General features: G+C 36.4%; 1 long non-coding RNA gene across 1 annotated transcript in view; it reads right to left on the bottom strand.

The window, feature by feature from the left end:
• LOC130856368 (uncharacterized) overlaps positions 1–20,260 on the bottom strand; it is a 54,194-nt gene that overhangs the window by 16,401 nt on the left and 17,533 nt on the right. Inside the window, exon 2 of the long non-coding RNA XR_009054561.1 lies at positions 12,768–12,826. This is a non-coding gene — a long non-coding RNA (uncharacterized LOC130856368). The remainder of the gene's footprint in view (positions 1–12,767; positions 12,827–20,260) is intronic.

Raw genomic sequence — 20,260 nt, 5'->3', positions numbered from 1 at the left:
ACCATTTTCCAAAGAAGACATACAAATAGCCAACAGACACATGAAAAGATGCTCAACATCATTAATCATCAGGGGAAAGCTAATTAAAGCCACAATGAAATATCATTTCATACCTGTCAGAATGGCTATTTAAGCAAAAGACAATGCGTAACAAATATTGGAAAGGATGTGGAGAAAAAGGGACTCCTCATGCACCGTTAATCGAAATGTAAATTGGTGCAGCCACTTTGGAAAACAGCATGGAGTTTCCTCAAAAAAATGAAAAATAGAGCTACCATATGGTATTGTTGAATTGTATAATTCAACAATTCCAAACAAAACAAAAACACTATTTGAAAAGATACATGCACACTGCAGTATTTACAGTAGCACAAGATATAGAAGCAACCTAAATGTCCATCAATAGATGAATGGAAAAAGAATATGTAGTATATATATAATGGACTATTACTCAGCCATAAAAAAGAATGAGATCTTGCCATTTGTGACAGCATAGGTGGACCTAGAGGGTATTATGCTAAGTGAAATAAGTCAGACAAAGACAAATACTGTATGATTTCACTTATATGTGGAATCTAAAAAACAATAAATGAACAAACAAAACACAAACAGAGTCATAGATACACAGAACAAAGAGGTGGCTGTCAGAGGGGAGGAGAGCCAGGGGATGAGTGAAATAAATGAGGAAAATTAAGACGTACAAACTTCCAGTTACCAAATATATGAGTGAGGGGTATGAAACGTACAGCATGGAAATCCAATCAATAATAATGTAATATGTTTGTATGGTGGCAGATGGAAACCACGCTTATTGTAGTAATCATTTTATAGCATAGAGAAATATTGAATCACTATGGTGTGCTCCAGGAACTAACATAGTGTTGTAGGTCAATTATACTTAAAAAACAACAAACTCATAGAAAAAAACATCAGATTTGTGGTTATCAGAGGCAGTGGGTGAAGGGAAGAGGGATTGGATGAAGGTGCTCAAAAGGCACAAACTTCCAGTTATAAGGTAAATAAGTAATAGGAATGTCATGTACAACATAATTAATATAATTAATACTGCTATATGTGATGCATGAAAGTTATTAAGAGAGTAAATCCTGAGTTCTCATCATAAGGAAAAAATATTTTTTTATTTCTATTTTGTATTTCTATAAGATGATGGAGGTTCACTAATCTTATTGTGGTAATCATTTCATGATGCATGTAAACCAAATCATTATGCTCTACACTATAAACTTATACCTTGGTCTATGTCAATTATATCTCAATAAAACTGGAAGAAAAAAAGAAAAATAGTAATTGCATGGAAGAGATTTACATGTATCATTAACTAGTCAAAACAATTAGGCTTTCCTCTACTTTCTCCTGCTTTTCTCACTTCCTTCACGTTTTGCCCAAATGGTACCTCCACAACTTATAGTCCTATTTAAAAAGGTCAACCTTCTCTCCACTCCCAACCCTGCTCTTTATGGCACTTATCACTTCCAACCTGCTATGCAAGTTACTTCTTTTTGGTATTTATTGTGGATGTTTCCACACAAGTATGTAAGCATCACCAAGGTAGACAATATTTTTTTCTTTACTAATTGTATCTTAAATACCTAAAGCAGTACCTGGCATTGAATTATATTTTTGACTATATGAGCAAAGTTTTGATATTGTGTCTCAGAGCCTCTATTTATAATGAAAAAAAGAACAAAAAATTTAGCATTATTGGGACTAAAGTTATTAATGTTATTAAATGCTAATTTTAATTAATAATAAATTAGCAATGTAAATATATAAGGTAAAACAAAGTAAGCCTGTTTTTATTCATTACTTTGAGCCCTTAATTTTCTTTTTTGCAACTAAAACTTCTGGTTTTAGTTGAATCATACTCGTCTTTACTTGGTCATTCTGCAGTAATGTTTTCTGCACAAGGATCTTAACGGAGCCATGAAGAACTTGAGTATCTTTTTGACTTTCTGTTTTTGATTAGATTTCCTCAAGGACATGTTCTTCCATACCTGTCCTGCTCAGGGAATTAACGTGGAGTGCTATAATCTTGAGGACAGTAAGTACCCATGGTAGCTGGCGTCAGTCACAGGATGGTGCATTTTAAGGGATGGAACATTTTGTGTCTCTAGGTAGCTTCACAAAGGTGGCCTAGATCAGTGTTCCTTAAACTTTATTGTGTATGCAAATTACCTGGGAATCTTGTAAAAATGCATATCAAGAGTGAGTAGATCTCTAGTCGGGCTCTAGATTCTACATTTCTGATCAACACCGGAGTGATATTGACACTGTTGATGCAATAAATACACTTTGCATAACAAGGGTCTAGATTAAACTTTTTTTATTGTCATTAATCTGTTTCCTACCTGAATTAAACTTCAATTTGATTTCTTAAAGGGCAATGAGGAGAAAACTTATACACTTTTTCTTTCATAGTTTAAAACCGTCTGGTAACATTTTTACTCAGTAATATTAATCATGAATTTCAAGCTTGTGTACAATAGCATTTACCAAAAACATAGGAGAGTGTTAGTTTTTAGGAACGATCTGAAGACAGGTGTAGATTTTATTCTCCAACAAGGTTCAAATTTAGGACTGTAATGAGCCTCACTGAAAAAGTGAAGCAGGAAATGGCAGATTTGTTTTGATAGAGACCGAGAATTTTAAGTGTGTGTTGGCTTTACATGTCTTTGAAACTCTGTGCTATGAAAACACAGGAGCCAGGAAATGAGCCCGATCAAGTGATTCCACTCTCTAAAGATGTCAGAGGCAGTTCTCTGCAATGTCCAAATGTTCCTTTTTCAGAAATGAAGGAGGAAAGGCCTCAATCATCTGTAGCTAAGTAAACCAAGGACACTTTTTCTCATGTAAGTCAGTTAAAGTTCCTTAAAGAAGAGCATCCTTCCTCCTGAAGGCAGCTGCAACTTACATCTCTGTTTTCTCTGAAATTGGAGAGGAGGACCATTGAAATGAATTTTTCTTTTATTCTTTTAAGAAAAATGAACCAGCTTAGAGAACAGAAGATTTGAGGTGTGTATGTGGAAGAGAGACACTAACGCTGGTGTCACAAGCACCTCAGGTTTCTTGTTTTGACTCAGAATTATAAAATACTAATTTCTTTGGCTCAATTGCCCCAGTGGGGGCTGGTCTGAGTCCCCCATTGGTCACTAGGAGGTCAGGTTCTGCATGTCTGCTGACCAAGCTTCCTCCTAGCTATTACTAACTGTCTTTACACGGAGTTCTTTTCTATGACTCCGTGCAACTCATGTTTGGGCTGGGCAATATTCAAGTTCCTACTTAATCCAACCTGATGCAATCTGAGTAGAAACAGACTGTTCCCCTTTTTCTTAAAAAAAAAAAAAAAAATTGGTAATATCACTGTGGCTGGAACATTTACGGAAACTTCAAGAAGAAAATAAGAAAATCATGGCTTAACTGGGATTTCAATGTGACAGAGTGTGGGAGTTCTTACAGTCATGTGAGCGCATTGGCACAGAAGTATCCCGTGTAAACAATGATTGAAACTGGGTAAACTCAGCTTAAAATTTGCATGGGGCGAATTAGCATGTAATATCTCAAGAGCTCATAATTCTCCTTTCAGAGAACTTCTGTTTCCTGAAGGAAAACTGGCAGACCATGTTGCAACTAAAAGTCGAGGTCATTTGTGACAAAAATCAACATTAGCAGTCAATGTAACACTCTAAAGCAGGGGTTCTCAACGTAGGAGTTATAACCAGAAGTTTGAGAGGTTACATAGAGCATTTGTACAATTTCCTGGGAGAAGGTATACTAGCTTTCATCAGATTGTCAGATGCTTTTGTGATTCTCTCAAAAAGGTGAAGAACTGTATCACTCGCATCTCTCAAAATTTAAAACTTTTGTGAATTTGAGCTAAACATTCCATTTCCAAGAATTTATCCAACATAATCATCCTAGTGAACAATTTCTGAATTGTTTGTAATAGTGAAAGAATAGAAAAAACCTTACATATTCATCAGTAGAAAATAGTTTAAAATATTATAGCACATTTATATCGTGGGATACTATACTTCCATTAAAAATAATAAGGCTCATATAGAAAACTAAGATGTCTTCTTAAGGTTCTTCTGTTCATCAGATGGGCAATTAAGCATCCATGATTTGCTAGACACTTTGGTACCAGGGATAAAAATAAGGAAACACTGACCGTTCTCTAGTTTCATTTTACTTAAGGTCTAGATGAGATCAATATGTATTTACAATATGTGGATAAAGATATAAGTGCTGGTGGTTGCTTGCATATGTGTATTTTCATATACATATCAAAAGTTTGGAAGGATATAAATAAAGAAACAAGATTTTAATATCATGGATTTGAAAAGAGGAAGCAAGAGATATTCAGGTTTTCTTTCTTTTTTGTTCCAATTTGTTTAACAACATCTGTTACTTTTGTAGTGCTTAAATATTTTTAACCGTTTACTGAAAACTCTGGGAGAAAGATTGCTTTTAAGCTGAGTTATGACTAGTTATCATAGTCTTTATACAGTAACAAACAAACTTCTGGGTTTCATTTTTTTAAAATAAATTTTTGACTGATACTAACAGCCAGTTTAACTATCTTTTTGTATTTAAGACAATTTTTAAAACTGTCCACTGGGTCTCTGTTCTACTCCCATGTAACAGTGATTACACATGAAAATCCTCTTCTTATCCTTTTTCTTTGGGTATATTGCAGACATATCAAATATTTTCCCCATCTACAGTGTTATTTGGCCTACAAAATACTGACATCAATCCTGGAAGAATTAACGGTTATTTGGGTTAAATTCAAAAGTGTTTTATTCAGTATCTAACCACCAACCACATACTCTTGGAGACCTTTTTGGCTATGTGTTCAGTTCTCCAAGCATATTTTTTAACTCTCTAAAACTCAGGCCTCAACGTTTGAGTACGATTTATTTCATTTTACTAACGTGAGTCTTTGTGGGAATGTCTACAAAAGATATCATGCCTATTTTGTGATCGTGCCGTTCATCCACTCTTCCATGAAAAGAGTACGTGTGGGGACTTCCCTGGAGGCGCGGTGGTTAAGAATCCACCTGCCAATGCAGGGGACACGGGTTTGATCCCTGCTCCGGAAAGATCCCACATGCTGCAGAGCAACTAAGCCCGTGCATCACAACTACTGAGCCTGTGTGCTGCAAGTACTGAAACCCCAGGCCTAGAGCCCGTGCTCCACAACAAAAGAAGCCACCGCAATGAGAAGCCCGCGCACTGCAGCAAAGAATAGCCCCCACCCACCACAACTGGAGAGAAAGCCCATGCAGAGCAGCAAAGACCCAATGCACCGCCCCCCCCACTCCCCCCGCCAAAAAAAAGAAAGAGTGTGTAGGCATTGGTTGAGCTGCACTGGGGGACCATGACAGGAGAGCTGGCATAGAAGAGTCCATCAGTGGCATTTGAGCACTACCTAAAACATTGTAAAGAAGCATATGAAAAACTGACTCTTATATGTTACCCTCAGAGATAAAGACCCCTAATGTTCATCAAAATCAATTCTTTCCTTCTGAGGGCACAGGAGTGCCACACATGCTAGCCACCTTGCAATTCAGTGGGGCCACACACTAGTTCTGGCCAAAGGACTGGGAATAAACTAATGTGCATTATTCCTAAACTCAAACCCTTAATTGATAGAGAAAACCCTTCCAACAAACCTTTTCCCTTCTGTGGTGATTTCAAAAGCCACCACAGCTAGAGTATGCAGCTACAAGATGAAGCTGCATCATGGGAACATCTTTGTCAGCCTGAATCGCTGAGTGGCTTCATGGACACTAGCTGCCCTTGGAGAGTGGCTAGGACCATGAACATGAGAAATAGGCCTATGTTTTGTTAACAACCAAGACTTCAGTGCTGTTTCTTCCTGCTGCATAATCCAACCTGTTTTGACAAACACAACCATACTTGTGTCCAACGAAATTTCAGTTTCTTTTAATTTAGTTTTGGTTAAAAGACTAATTTTTAAGAGTATAATATATACCAGGCACTGTTTTGGGTACCAGGAATATAAAGATGAAAAATCTCTAAGCTGAAGGAGCGCTTGCATTAGAATAACCTGGAGTGCTGCTAAAAATAAAATATTCCTAGAACTGAATTCAGACTTATTGGAAGAGAATGTCCAGGCATGAGGACCTAGAACAAGCTAGTCAAATACATCTTCAGCATCTTTATGTTTAGGACTGATCTAATGGTAGATAAGGACACATAACTTATTTTGATTTATTCCATAGATATAAAGGCAGCCTGTTGTACCTGCCTTATGAGAACTATGAAACCCCCCCTAGAGTTCTGCTTAACAGACTGGACCATAATGGCACCATTCAGCCATGTGTTTTGGGTAGGACTATTTCAGTGACTGTACAAACACAACTGTGCTTAAAACAAAAGTCAGATCCCATTTCCAAAATGAATGGAAGAATTAAAGAGATTTTCACTGTCATGGAACTTTTGCTAATTTAAATTAAAAAAAAAAACACTGATTTTTAAGTGACTATAAATTTCTACTCAATTTATAAATGTATAAATTTTAAACACCAATAACAGGGTTGTGATGCAGTGGCTGGTGTGGTAATAAATATTTTTAAAGGAGCTTCTGAAATCAGGATTTGGGTATGGAAACAGAAACCACTAATTTTTAAACAATTACGTGTTAAAAGAAATTGAAACAGAAGGAAGTCTTACTCTTCTGGCAGGAACATTTCAGCTCTGTCCATGCTAGGAAGATGTTCTTGTCCATGTTCTCAATATGATTACATGAGCTTTCAACACATTCGTGCCTTTGTTCTAGTACTGATTCAAATCAAATGCACTTTGCAGATCAATATATAATTATCATATACAGAATTTATTCATACCATGCCCATCACTTAGCTGCCTGCAGTCTGTCAACTGCATTTGGGCAGAACTTAGAATTTGAATGAACGTAATTGCAAATAGTTTGTCATGAGCCATAAAGGGTTTTATGAAATGGGAATGCAAGAAAGCTCTCTTTTTACCATCCTGATGACAGCAGAAACTGCAATTATCTGGGAAAGTAAACAAAAATTTAGCTCAGCAGTCTCGATTTCCAGACCCACTGTATATTGATTTTCTGTCAAGAAGATGTACAGCTCTTGGAACATGCTGCCTGTATTCTTATTTATTTATATATTTATTTATTCATTCATTCATTTTGTGGTGGGGTGGCTATGGCAGCCAAATAAAATAAGCTCCTGGAGTAGGAGACTATATCAATTCCTTTAAAATGTGCAGCTAATGTAGGAAAACACTCCTTTAGGAGTAAGGAAAAAATCATTATGGGGGGTAGATGGTTCCTGTCTACTGTGAACTTTGCATGGAGATGAATATGCATACCTGTAACTCACTGAAAAAAAAAAATTGCAGTTGTTGGAATTAGGATTCCGCAGTAGATGGGACACTCTGTAGGTACAGGGCAGTGGAAATATACCAAGAAGTCATATGCTGCTACCTAAATCCCATTTGATCTCTTTTTCTTATACCATTTATTTCTCCAGATTAAAGAGAAATCTGGAGGTTTCTGGAGAATTCTGGGGAAATCTGGAGGGAGGTGGTCACAGCTTCAAAAAAGCACAATAACAGCAAGACAATAATTTAAGTCAGAAGCTCTAAACATGGGAGATTTGTGGTGGATATTAACATAGTAAATAAAGGCTCTGAGAATTTCCTAAATGTAGTCGACTATTTTTTATACCTCTTATTAACTACCCACAGAATACATGAACAATATATTCTAAGGCCTGATTAGCTCCCCGGTCTCATCTCTTGCCATTCCGCATCTTAAAATATGGGTCACAGACTCACATTTCTCAGTCTCCACAGTTTTTACACAGGTTGTTCTTTTTACCTAAATTCTGTTTTATTTTCTTTAATTTTTTGTTGTTGTTGTTCCCCTTTCTCATTACTGCTGTTCCGGCTTTAATGGGCTAAACCTTACCTGCAGTCCAGGTCACAGCTTAGCTGTCATTTGCCTGGGAAGTTTTTCCTAACACCTGAATTACAGACACCGTGCTGTTTCTCCACTTAATCCAGTACTTCTTCATAGCTACAGACACCTTTAGTTATAATTATATGTTTAATGATCTTGCTTCCCTGTTGGATGATAAGCTCCACAGACCTGCATGCTCTATTGTCTTATTCAATATTTTAGCTTCAGCATCTTGTATGGTTCTTGGTACTTCTTAAATACTAAATAGATTTTTATTAAAGTGAAATGAATATCTTGAACCACTGGTTTAGAGAAATGTTCTTGAGGCTTTCAGACTAAGAGAGCCACAGATTCTCAGTAAATTATTGTGCTTTTGACCTGAGAGAATTTCATTAGGCTATATGAATAGCTTTGTTTTGTTTTATTTTACTTTATTTTTATTTTTTGTTTTATCTTTTTACTATTATTTTATTTCATTTCATTTCATTTCATTTTATATCTGTGCCTGTCTCGAGGTCACATTATAGTTTACCAGCAAAAGCCAGAGGTTTCTAGTTTTTGAGAATTGCAACACCTTGCTCTACTTTGTGTGATTTCATAATATGCCCATTTCTCTCTAAAAAAAAAAGCCACGTAATATTTATTTCACATTTGCATTTAGATAAATTTATATGGACATGTTTATATACTCTACCTGCCCTCAAACTACTGAGGTGTCCAATGGAATGCTTCCAAGCATCAGGTAGACTTAAGGCTGGTTCCTGATTCTTACTCTCGTTCCAGGGAAAGTAGGTTTTGACTTTCTAAAGACATAGCCAGCAAGAAGCATAACCAGATAACTGATGTTTCTTAAATCTTTTAATGGTACTGCTCTGGAGTAAGATCAAAACTAAGGTCCTGACCAGTCTTGTTCTTGGAATAATTTGATAACTCTGGCATCTTTGTCTGTCGCAGTGCTTCAGTTTCTCTGGACAATGTATAATACTGAATACTTCTGTGATGTTTAATTTTTTTTAATAAATGTATTTATTTGTTTGTTTATTTATTTAATTGGCTGTGTTGGCTCTTTTTTTGCTGTGCGCGGGCTTTCTTTTAGTTGTGGTGAGTGGGGGCTACTCTTCATTGTGATGCACGGGCTCCTCATTGCTGTGGCTTCTCTTGTTGCGAAGCACGGGCTCTAGGCACGTGGACTTCAGTAGTTGCGGCACATGGGCTCAATAGTTGCGGCTCACGGGCTCTAAAGCGCAGGCTCAACAGTTGTGGCGCATGGGCTTCGTTGCTCCGCAGCATGTGGAATCTTCCTGGGGCAGGGATCAAACCCGTGTCCCCTGCATTGGCAAGTGGATTCTTAACCACTGCGCAACCTAGGAAGCCCCTGTGATGGTTAATTTTATGTGTCCACCTTGACCAGGCTAAGAGATACCCAGATAGCTGGTAAGACATTATTTCTGGGTTTGACTGCAAGGGTGTTTCTAGAAGAAATTAGCATTTGGATTGGTAGATTGAGGGCCTGGATAGAACATAAAGGTGGAGGAAGTGCAAATTTGGTCTCTCTATCAAATTTGGGATATCTGTCTTCTCTTGTCCTCAGACATTGGCTCTCCTGGTTCTTGAGTCTTTAGATTCAGGCTAGACATAGACCATTGGGTCCCTGGTTCTCAACATTTTGGCCTTGGACTAGAACCATACCTCTGTTTATCTTCGTCCTCCAGTTTGCAGAGGGCATATCATGAGACTTTTTAGCCTCCCTAACTGAGTGAGCCAACCCCTCATAATGTTTTTTTCTATTTATCATATATCTATCTATCATCTATCATCTATCTATCTATCTATCTGTGTATCTATCTATCTATCCATCCATCTATCTCCTATTGGCTCTGTTTCTCTGAAGAATTCTAATACATCCTCCTCATAGATAAACTTATTTATTCAGTCAGTAAATATTTTGATTGATTTTGGTGCTAGGTATTACACCTACAGGGTAAAAGTCGATCATTTCTGAGAAATATGGATATAGATATTGTGAAAAAAGAAACGGCATAACTATAAGTGAAAATGGCATAGATGAAAAGAGAGATTACATTTGGCAGCAGGAGCTGTTACATTGAATTATAAAACAATACCGATCATTTAGTAAAGAACAAAGCAGTGCATGTACTTGGGAGTTAGAAGAAACTTTCCATCTTTGGAACTGTCTTTTTAATGCTTTCCAGTGGTTATATCAACATGTTTGCCTCTACATAGTGAAAGGCATTTTCTGGAACATTTTATATGATTTAGAAAAAAATATGGAATTTTCTGTGAGCTGTCTGGAGCCCCATTCTCATGACTGGAAGTGAAAACTTGATAGACTTACGAGAAAAATAAACAAAAACAACAAAACAGGATTTAGAACAAATATGTCATAAAATTTAGAAAAAACGAATAAAATAATTGAAAACAAAATGCATTAAATTGTTCAGAGTGGTTATCTATGATGTCATTTCTTCTTACTGCTATTATAAATTTTCAAAATTATTTATAGTGGTAAAGACAAAATTTAATAAACTTTATTTTAGTCCTTTTCAATTATACAATTGAAATGTGAATTAATTTTATAATTGTACAAAATGTACAGTGCTTTGTTTTCTTAAAAAATATTGGAGTGAATTGTTTAGACTAAATATGCGTGCTGTACGCATAATGTGAGAACTTACCTCTGCACTATCCCTGGAACACTTTACTTTTACGTGAAAGAGTACTAAGAGTCTACAGATCCCGGCATCAGTGTCCTGAGAGCATTCTAAAACTGCTTACCCATTCCCACCCACCCTGTCCCTACCCCCCCACACCCCCTGTCTGTGCCCTGTTGTATCATAAAAACCTCTCTCCCTCAGTTATCCTCTCCAGCATCTCCACAGCCGTATCCATAAAACTACTTTCGTCATCTTTTGGACCTCTCTTCTTGGCACATGTAAACACACTCAGAAATACAATTTTCACCCATCATAATAAAGCACACTGCTGTTGGTAGTAGTAGACATATGCATGTATGTTATAATCTCTCACTGTGAAACATTTAGACTGAATAATAAAGGGAAATGATTGACTGGGTTTATTCCCAATATTCATATTTTATTTATTATTGTAATTAGCTTGATGCATATCAGAAAGATGGAGTGCCATTTGCATTTTTTATGGGTAGGTTTCTGTTTTTATTTTTTTCCCTTTCAACTACCCATTAATAAGTTTTAGTAAGTAATAAGAGGAGGTCTGGGTGAAAGGTAGACTCTCTGTACTATCTATGCAGCTCTCTGTAAGTCTAAAATTATTCCAAAATAAAATGTTTTTACAAATAAAAGGAGGAGAAGGAAAACCAGAAGCAAGAATATGAGGAAGGAAAGAGCATGGGAGAAGGTGAAAAAAGGCGAAGTTTGTGGTTTTAGGGATCAAGAGACAGAGGACCTTCATGCCTGCATTTGTGTTTGGCTGATGATTTGTGGCAATCAGTTTTTAGTATTGAGGTATATTAATAAGGGCTTATGCACCTCCAAGTAAATTAAATTTGGTTTTTTAATGCATAATTCAATATTGTTGTGTATAGCAGAATGCTTAAAAGGATTTTAAAATTCTATCTTCTGATGTGGCCCTGAAGTATTTCAAGGAAACACCCACTGTCAAGTGAGTGAAAATGAATAATTGTGGGAGCCCTAAAACCCCACAGTTGAGCAGACGACAGCTGCTATTATTAAGCACTCCAAATTGAAAGTATGGATTCTATCATTATAAGAACAAAGGCAGTGCTGTGATAATTATGGAAATGCTATAGCTTCCATTTTTGCTAATGTTTTTAGTAGAATATTTAAAGCCACAAAAGGTTAAGATAGAGAGCTCAATTTCCCTATCTTGTTACTCACTTAGAAGAATGCATTTTTTTTTACCAATTGTAGTCATAACAGAGCTTGCAATCCCGGCAACATCACAATAAGAAAGCGCCGATTTGGGCAAGAAATTAAATGATAATAAACATAGTGTAGACTCAGTGGGGGTGATATTGTTTAATGTCAGTGGTGATTGAAACTACCTTCTAGATGACTGAAGCTTTGTTGGCCTTGTCTGTTTATATTAATTTCTCCTTTTCAAAGGCCATTATCTTAAATTGCATGTTATATAACTTGTGCCGCCTCCCTCCAGCCCACAGCACCACTTCTAAAGCAACTTGATGAAGCATATTGTAGGGAAAAAAAATCTTCCTTAGGCTCAGCATCCAAGGAGATTACAGTCTTGAGACTGTAATGGGAATGGATTAAACTTTGTACAATTTCCTTTTGTCACGTGAATTGAATCCTGTTGTGCTATTTTCTATACTCCTTTCAATCTTTGTCACAAAAATGAGCTCCGAAAGTGTTAGCACTGCTTAAGCAACTCTGGCCTGGTTTTAACCCAGTCAGGATCTTACAGTTTGATTGGCTCTGAATTGCCTTCCCTGAGAAAACAAAGCAAGAAGACTGGGGCAAACCTACCCAAACAGATGACAGAACATGGAAAGGGTCTTTGTCCTTTGGCTCAGGCAGGCTTAACAAGAACAATCAATGACCTTCATGTTGATCACTTACAAAAAAAAAAATTGAAAGGGAAGGGGAAATGTCACAACATAAATCCAATCTGGTGACAACGACTGCACTTCTCTGCAAGAGGGAGACTGAAGCGATACAAAGGTCTCGGCTTCAGGTTTTCAGATTCCAATCGCAGGCTCTTCCTCAGATGTCAGACTTTCCACATTTTCATTACCCACCGCTCTTACCTCTGAGGTTGAGATGGAGTCACTCAAACGTCGATGGAGTCCACAGACTTTGATATTGCCTTGAAATGACCAACACCAACAAAGAAAACAAAATCACGCTTATTAGGTAGGAGAATAAGAGAATCGTTCCTCAGAACTTGATTTTGTTTTGATCTCTAGAGTGTCTTTGATGTCAGGCAAAGCTGCTGCATGCAATGCACAGACTTCGGAATTTTGCTTGCATGCAAATTAAACTCATTTTGTTCGAGTTTAAAAGTAAAATATTTTTGCTGGTTATTTTTATATTGACCACCAGTAAATAATTTCTCCAAATAAAATCCATAAAATTCACGCCATTAAGGTATAAAGCAATAAAGAACTACGTGCTTTAACTTAACTGAAACTTAAAATTGTTCATCTTTTATTATGTGAACCTAAGTGAACTGGTCTATGAGATCTCTGCCTCGTTTTAGAATAATTAATTTGCAGGCACATGTTTTTCAAGTGGCACATGTTTTCCAAGTAGCTACGTGGAACGCAGGATTAGAGATAAGGAAACCAAGGTTATAGATGATAAAATCTTGGGTGGGTGACCTATTTTTACTACATGGTATCAGAGATCAGCATTACCCAATGGACCACAGATTTAGTCTGTGTCTCTTTCTTAGGACCAACTCGAATAATCCCATTAGACTTTAGTGCTATCAAAAGTCACTAAAGGAACCACTGAATCTTTCTGAAAAAAGATTTACCAACAGACCATTTTTCAGATCCACTTTATTCTGTTTTGCACTTACACGCCACATTGATCCAAATCTGAAATAGACACAGGTTATACAATCATATGGTACTCCAACCAGAGTGGTCACAAAATGACCTAAATGATATTCCATTCAGATCTTATCCCTTTTTTCAGTTAGGATTTTACATAAAGATAAAAACTGATGGAACTGAAGAACCAACCAATAATATCAATAATATTTACTGAGTTCTTGTCCTGTGTTAGGCACCATCTGAACTCTTCACAAGTGAATCTCCTTAGAGTTCTAGGTCATTTATAAGGGAGAAACTGTTATTGCACCATTTTACCAAATAAAAACCGAAAAACCAAAAAGCTCAAACTAGGTACATAATTTACTCATGTTAGCACCGCTAAGAGTTAGGCAATCTAGGTCTAAAATTAATGTTTAATCAATCACTTTTCTGCCTTTCTCTGCTATTCTTGTTCTCTATATTGAGCTATCTTGTTAATTGACTAACAGAAGGAATTGTCCAGGGTTTTCTAAAACTTTAGTTGGCTTTGTCTTAACTTTCATTTTAAAAATTATGTATATATGTATAAACATACATATATATGTGTGTGTGTGTGTCTATATATATCTCCAGATTCTTCATAATTTTTATAAAGCAATAATACTTTTAGGACCTGTTAAGACAGCATGATTGAAGTCAGTTGCTATATCTCTTCTGATGGTTGGGTCTTTATGTTTACTCCAGGCACCAAAATATCCCACGTGCAGCCACAAGAAAAAATAAATAGTTACAAATATAGGTGGTGATACTGATATAAACACAGACATTAGGACAACCATCTAAATGAGGAGATGGGAAACTGCTTTTTTGCAATCATAACCAAATCAGAGTCTGAAAACAGTCCGGAAACAGGACTAGACCAATGCGTGGAAGCTCTCAGTGGAAACCAAAGTTTCCTTTTAATAATAGTTCTTGCCCTTTAAAAACCAACATACACATAACGTGTAGCAGTACATAAAGACTTGCATGATCTCTCACAGTCTCACAATCAAGTTTAAGCATTTGCTAAAAAACAGTACTTATATTACATTGTTTCTGTGCCTGAAACCAGTGTCAATATTTCAAATAAAAATTACAAATGAGTAACTCGTTAGATATAACTGTCTCTGCATTTTGGAGTGCTGGGAATTACTAATAGGATTTTAAAAGATAGTGATATGATATTAGTAAACAATATACACAATAAATATTGATAAGTAAAATTGTTTTATTAGGGACTAACTGTTGTCATTGGAATTATGGTTTAATTTGCTTTTCGAAATGGTAATGGTAATGATTAGCAATGAGGTAGCTCTGCTACTAGGGGGAGTTTTAGAATTTTATGGAGGACGTTTTTTGGATATATCAATCATGAGTGTGCTAAGGCACTTAGTGAGTGGAGACAATGAAAGCCAAGTATCCTGCAAATGCACAGAGTTGTCTTATTCAGTTTTTAAATATCTTCCTAGACAGTCAAGTACAGGCATCAGATGGAATCGTTTCTGTTCTCCTCTAGTTGTCCCTATTATTTCAATATAATTACTTTCCTTTTATTTCTTAAAATTGTTAAAGCTAGGATATTACATTGACTTTTAAAATTACATCATTGGTAGCTTTGTTATCTATTAATTTCACTTCAGAAAAGTGAAAATATTTGTTATAAAAAAGATTTTTCATCTGCTAGACCTGAGATCTACACGATAAGAAATGAAGACGGCATTAGGGTGGAAAAGCATAAGACTGAATCTTGGAAACTCCTAAACTAGAAAATGTCTAAAGAAACGGTATGATGGCAGCTTATGAGAGATAAAAGTTGTTGATATCATGTTACAGTGCCCAGGTTTGGTTTAATAGCTTGACCTTCTCAGCTCTCTCTGTGAACCATGGAGACACATGTTGATTTTAGTGATATTTTCAATCGTTTCTAGGAGTACCATTTCAAACTGCTTGAAGAAAAATTTTTCACTGATATTTTTGTCTATACCAGGTTTTTTGTTGTGTGTTGGTGGTGGTGGCTTCATGTTCCCTTTAAGCCCTCTTGAGAATTACTCATGACATTTCCAAAAGAAACTGTCCAAAGTTAAAGCAACATCTAAGAAATCAGTCCAGAAATCCTTGAATAACACTTCAGACTTCGAAGTACTTACATTCCTTTGTGTTTTAGCCCATCTGGACTATATGACTGAAGTCTTGCCCAAAAATGTGACCTTTTGAAAAAGCTTCAAATACTCAGTGGGCCTGTTGGAACAAATGTTCACGTGCATCAAAGAACCCTCTTTTTAGAGAACTGTCATGATGAAGACATATGTAACCATCCCTGGTGGGATTCTGTCCATCCTCTTAATAGTCAATCACCTGAGTAATCATAAAGCTTAAAATATGCTCACCTTTGTATCTCTTTTGCTTATCAAACAAACATTAACATCTAGCAATATATTACAGAATTATCTTCAAAGAACATCAGTTCTTTTTTTCTCTGAAGCCAAAGAAAGATTAATGCAGATAAGACGTAACTCGAGAGAAAGCATCTCATTGATTAAAATCCTAAATTGAAAAACATAATAAGATTGTTTCTAAATGGTAGCTACTTAATAGTACTATTAAATTCTTAATTGTAATTTTTATACAAACAGAAATATACGTGAACATATGAAGTGTCCAATAACTTGTTGCTTGAATGAATAAGTGTGGTAATTAAACAATGAATATATCTATGGAGTATTTGTAAGAACTAATTAAAACTCCATATGGGGGGACTTCTTTAGCGGTGCAGTTGTTAAAGACTCCACGCTTCCACCACAGGGGGTGCAGGTTTGATCCCTAGTCGGGGAACTGAGATCCTGTATGCCATGCAGTATCGCCAAAAAAATAAAATAAAATAAAACTCCATTTTGGAGATATGAGTTAAGCTAAAACATAAGGAACATCCCAAATGTGTTTTTTATTATAAAAGGATCATGAAAAGATCCTAGTTAATAACATTAATGTAAATAATTATAAAATTATAAAATTTAAATATACTTGGTGCTTTCTGTGTGCCTGCTACTGTTATTCAGATTTCATGTCTATATTAAATCAATTCATCCTCACAATTCTATGACATACTGTACCATTTTACAAACTAAGCAGCTTATTAAGTGATTTGCCCTGGGATACAGGTAACTTTGGAATTCATTAAAATAGTCTATTGACTGAACTAATGAGTAAGAAGATCAGATGTATTGATGAAAATTCAGAATTATAGACTTGTGATAGTTACGACTTTTGCAGTAAGTACTGGAAACATTAATTAACTTAAAAAAAAAAAAAAAGCAGTGAGACTTCTCAACTGTTTTGCAGACCCCAAGGGTAGGGTGATGTCCAGACATGTTGGAAGGACCAGAATCTGTTAGGAGCATCACAGGGTTTTTTTCTGGTCCTCATATTTGACTCTCTGCTTAACTGGTATTTCTCTCTCTCTCTGCTCCCCAGTACACATGACCATCCATGGCTTTCAAACTAATGTGTTTAATTTCCAGCCACAAGAGAAAATTAAAATTCAGTTCAAATTTCAGATTCCTGGAGGAGGACCTTGAATTGTCCAGGGTGAATCAAATGATAACTCCTGTTCCAATCAGTCATGTGCAGCTATGTAATTCTGTTCACCTTCTATCCTCAGCCATTCACTATATGGTATGAACTGTGCAGAACCACGATGGCTTCTGGGAGCTACGCCTGTGACCATGTAGGGTGATAGCTTCCCCAATTTCAGATAAATATCTTAATAGGCATCTATATAAAGAATGAGAGTCGTGGGAGGGAGGGAATATGGGGATATGTGTATAAATACAGCTGATTCACTTTGATGTACCTCATAAGCTGGTACAAGAGTGTAAAAGCAATTATATTCCAATAAAGAGCTTAAAAAAAAAAAAAGAATGAGGCATTCAGACATCAAATATTCAAGAGATAGTCTTGCTAGTTGCTCTAGATAGGTCTCCCAGGCTGGTCTATAGTGTTGTGGGATCATGCAGGTGTATCTGGGTCAGATTGTCAGGTTTTCTGAACAGAAACTACTCTTGATCAACTTATCTATATATAGTATTTCAGATCCTAGGGAATTAACGTTAAACTAACTCATAGGAGACAGCTTTTAAAAAACCTTTAGCCCCAATTTAATACAGTGAAAAATAGGCCTGAGTCAAGAATCATGACTGATCCTAGATATAAGACCTCTCAGGAGACTGAGTTATAGATCAGCTGCTTGTTAAAAACTGGCACAACCATATCAGATAATCCCCAGAAGGTGAATTGTCCTTTCTCTAAGGAAAGAAGACTTCTATCTACCTAAGTAGGGCACACCTCCAGGAGGAGGGAGCAGTTTCCACTAGGTAGTATAGGATAAACACTGAAAATTCTTATGTTTCTCCCTTTTGTATGCAGTCTGCCTTCTCAGAATAACAATTGCTTTAGTTACATTCCAGACCTAAGGATGCCATGGTGATCCTATTGGAGTATTCCCTAGTCTTCAATAAAATATCTGCAAACATCTCTTGACGTATAAAATTTTTCAGGGGAATCTTCTTTGTTCTGATTTTTACCAGTTTAACATCAGAAAGTGACCTTTTATATGCGTGTATGTGTGTATGAGTATGACATATGAAATACAGCTTGATTGCTATCATGAGTATTCTGTAAACAAAGAACCTAAATCAGAAGTGTAGTCAAGAGTCAGGAAGTGGACGGGATCAGAAGCAAAGTGCAAACGTAAAAATAAGTGAAAATGGCCAAGCATGTGTGCCACGAATACTACTAGTGTAAGAGTGGCCATGTAACATGCCAAACTAGTGTGCCTGGAGATGTCAGGCTGGATCAAAACACAAGATCAAGTTATACCGAGGTGAATACAACACAGTGTGGGATGGCCAAGAACCAATGGATTGGAATTATGGGGAAACAGTCACATACAACCTACCAAAATAGTTGCATTTTGTTGTGCAACTGGTATACTACTGAGGGGTACTTCACATGTTAGTCGTAATATTTTGTATACTTATTACAAACTTATGGCTGATAATAAGGATATATCTTGAGGAAGGGGTGCCTTTTTCAAATTCATATGAAGCTGTTATATAGACTAAAGTGGTGCCAGCTATGATTTTTATATAGATAGAATGCAAATAGCACTAAAAGTTATAAAGGAAACATAGTTATCTTAACCTCAGATCAATGTTAACTATACTTTTTGAGAGTGGACAACACATTAATTATGTGCTGGGCATGAAACGGAACACTTCATCTTTGTCTACAATCAATGCAGACCACCGAGTTATCCACCTAGCTATAGTAACCAGCTTATGACTGTGGTTAAGTAGATTCTGAACCTACGATCTGACTTGCAGTAGCTAAAATTTCTATTATGATTTAAACATGTTCCTGTTTTAGAATTGTATTCAAATTTCTAAATAAACCCTTCACATTTCTTTCATTTTCTCTCTCTCTCTCCTTCTCTCCCTCTCTCCCTCTGCCTCTCCCTTTTCTTAAAGTATACTGTGATTTTTTTTAGGATTTCAAATTTTCTTAAAATGTGTGATTTGTGCGGTAGAGAGAGACCAAAGAGAGAAAGAGATCACAACAGAGCAAGCTTTAGTAATGGGGCTTGAGATGCTGAGGAGAGGAGGTAAAGGATGCCTCTATTAGCTGTGCTTTGACAGCATGGCTCCTTTCACCCCTATTGTGGGATTGACTAACCAATGGTTTATTTTATAATTTGAAAGTCAAGCTAAAGGTGAAGGAAAACTCCTTCTGTCTTGCCAATAATTCCAGGCTTGGAGATACACATATTCCCACAGGAGGCACGCAGCAGGTGTGGGAGCATGGGGCTATTGCTGTTGGCTGTTGATTACCCTCTGTGTAATTTGAAAAGCTTTCTATTCCCACAGCTTTATGTAATATATCAACAGTAATAGATTCACAATCATTAATCCAGCCTACTGGAGGTTTGGCCACCGTGACAGATGTCTGCTCAATTTCATATTGTGGGTTCTCGTTTATTTCCCCCTCCTCCTGGAAAATCTTTCATATAAAAATCTAACATTAATGTATCTGATATGTTTACATCCAATAGTGACATTAGTTATCAACCTCTAACTTCAAATGAATAGTTAGTTGATGATAATGTGCCAAACAGACTAGTACCATTCAGCACACTTTGCCTACATGAGCATTTATGGCAAAGATTACTAGATGGTAAACAATTCAACTCTGAGGCATACTTTTGTTTTTAATAAATGGAATGATCCACTCTTTTGGTTGTACACTTAAAAGCTCTGTTTTGTCTCAGAGTCTTAAAGACTTTGTCTTACTTTTTTTGTGTGTCTTCGAGATCCTCCATCAGTGGATAAGAAATGTAGAGTAATCCTCAAACAGCTCCACCAGGTTCCACAGTAATCCCAAGACAGAAAAGGTTGCCTATGACCGCCTAAATTGACCACCCTCTGCAAAGGAAATTCCACGCATACTGAACACACTGTATATTTTTATCTCTTATCCAGTGGACTTCTGGTAAATGTATACGGAGGGAACAACCTTATTTCCCTCTATTGTTTAGTTTCTCAAGAAACTCTTGAGTTTAAGGCATACGTATATGTACTATAGATATTCATAACAGTAATTGGACGTAAAGAAAAACCTTCAGGGTTCTGATGTTACTTTTATCACTGTAATCCTTTAGCTTTGAATAA

Source organism: Hippopotamus amphibius, chromosome 7, assembly GCF_030028045.1.
Source record: "Hippopotamus amphibius kiboko isolate mHipAmp2 chromosome 7, mHipAmp2.hap2, whole genome shotgun sequence".
Taxonomy (NCBI): domain Eukaryota; kingdom Metazoa; phylum Chordata; class Mammalia; order Artiodactyla; family Hippopotamidae; genus Hippopotamus; species Hippopotamus amphibius.
This window is presented reverse-complemented; position numbering and strand designations above follow the sequence as displayed.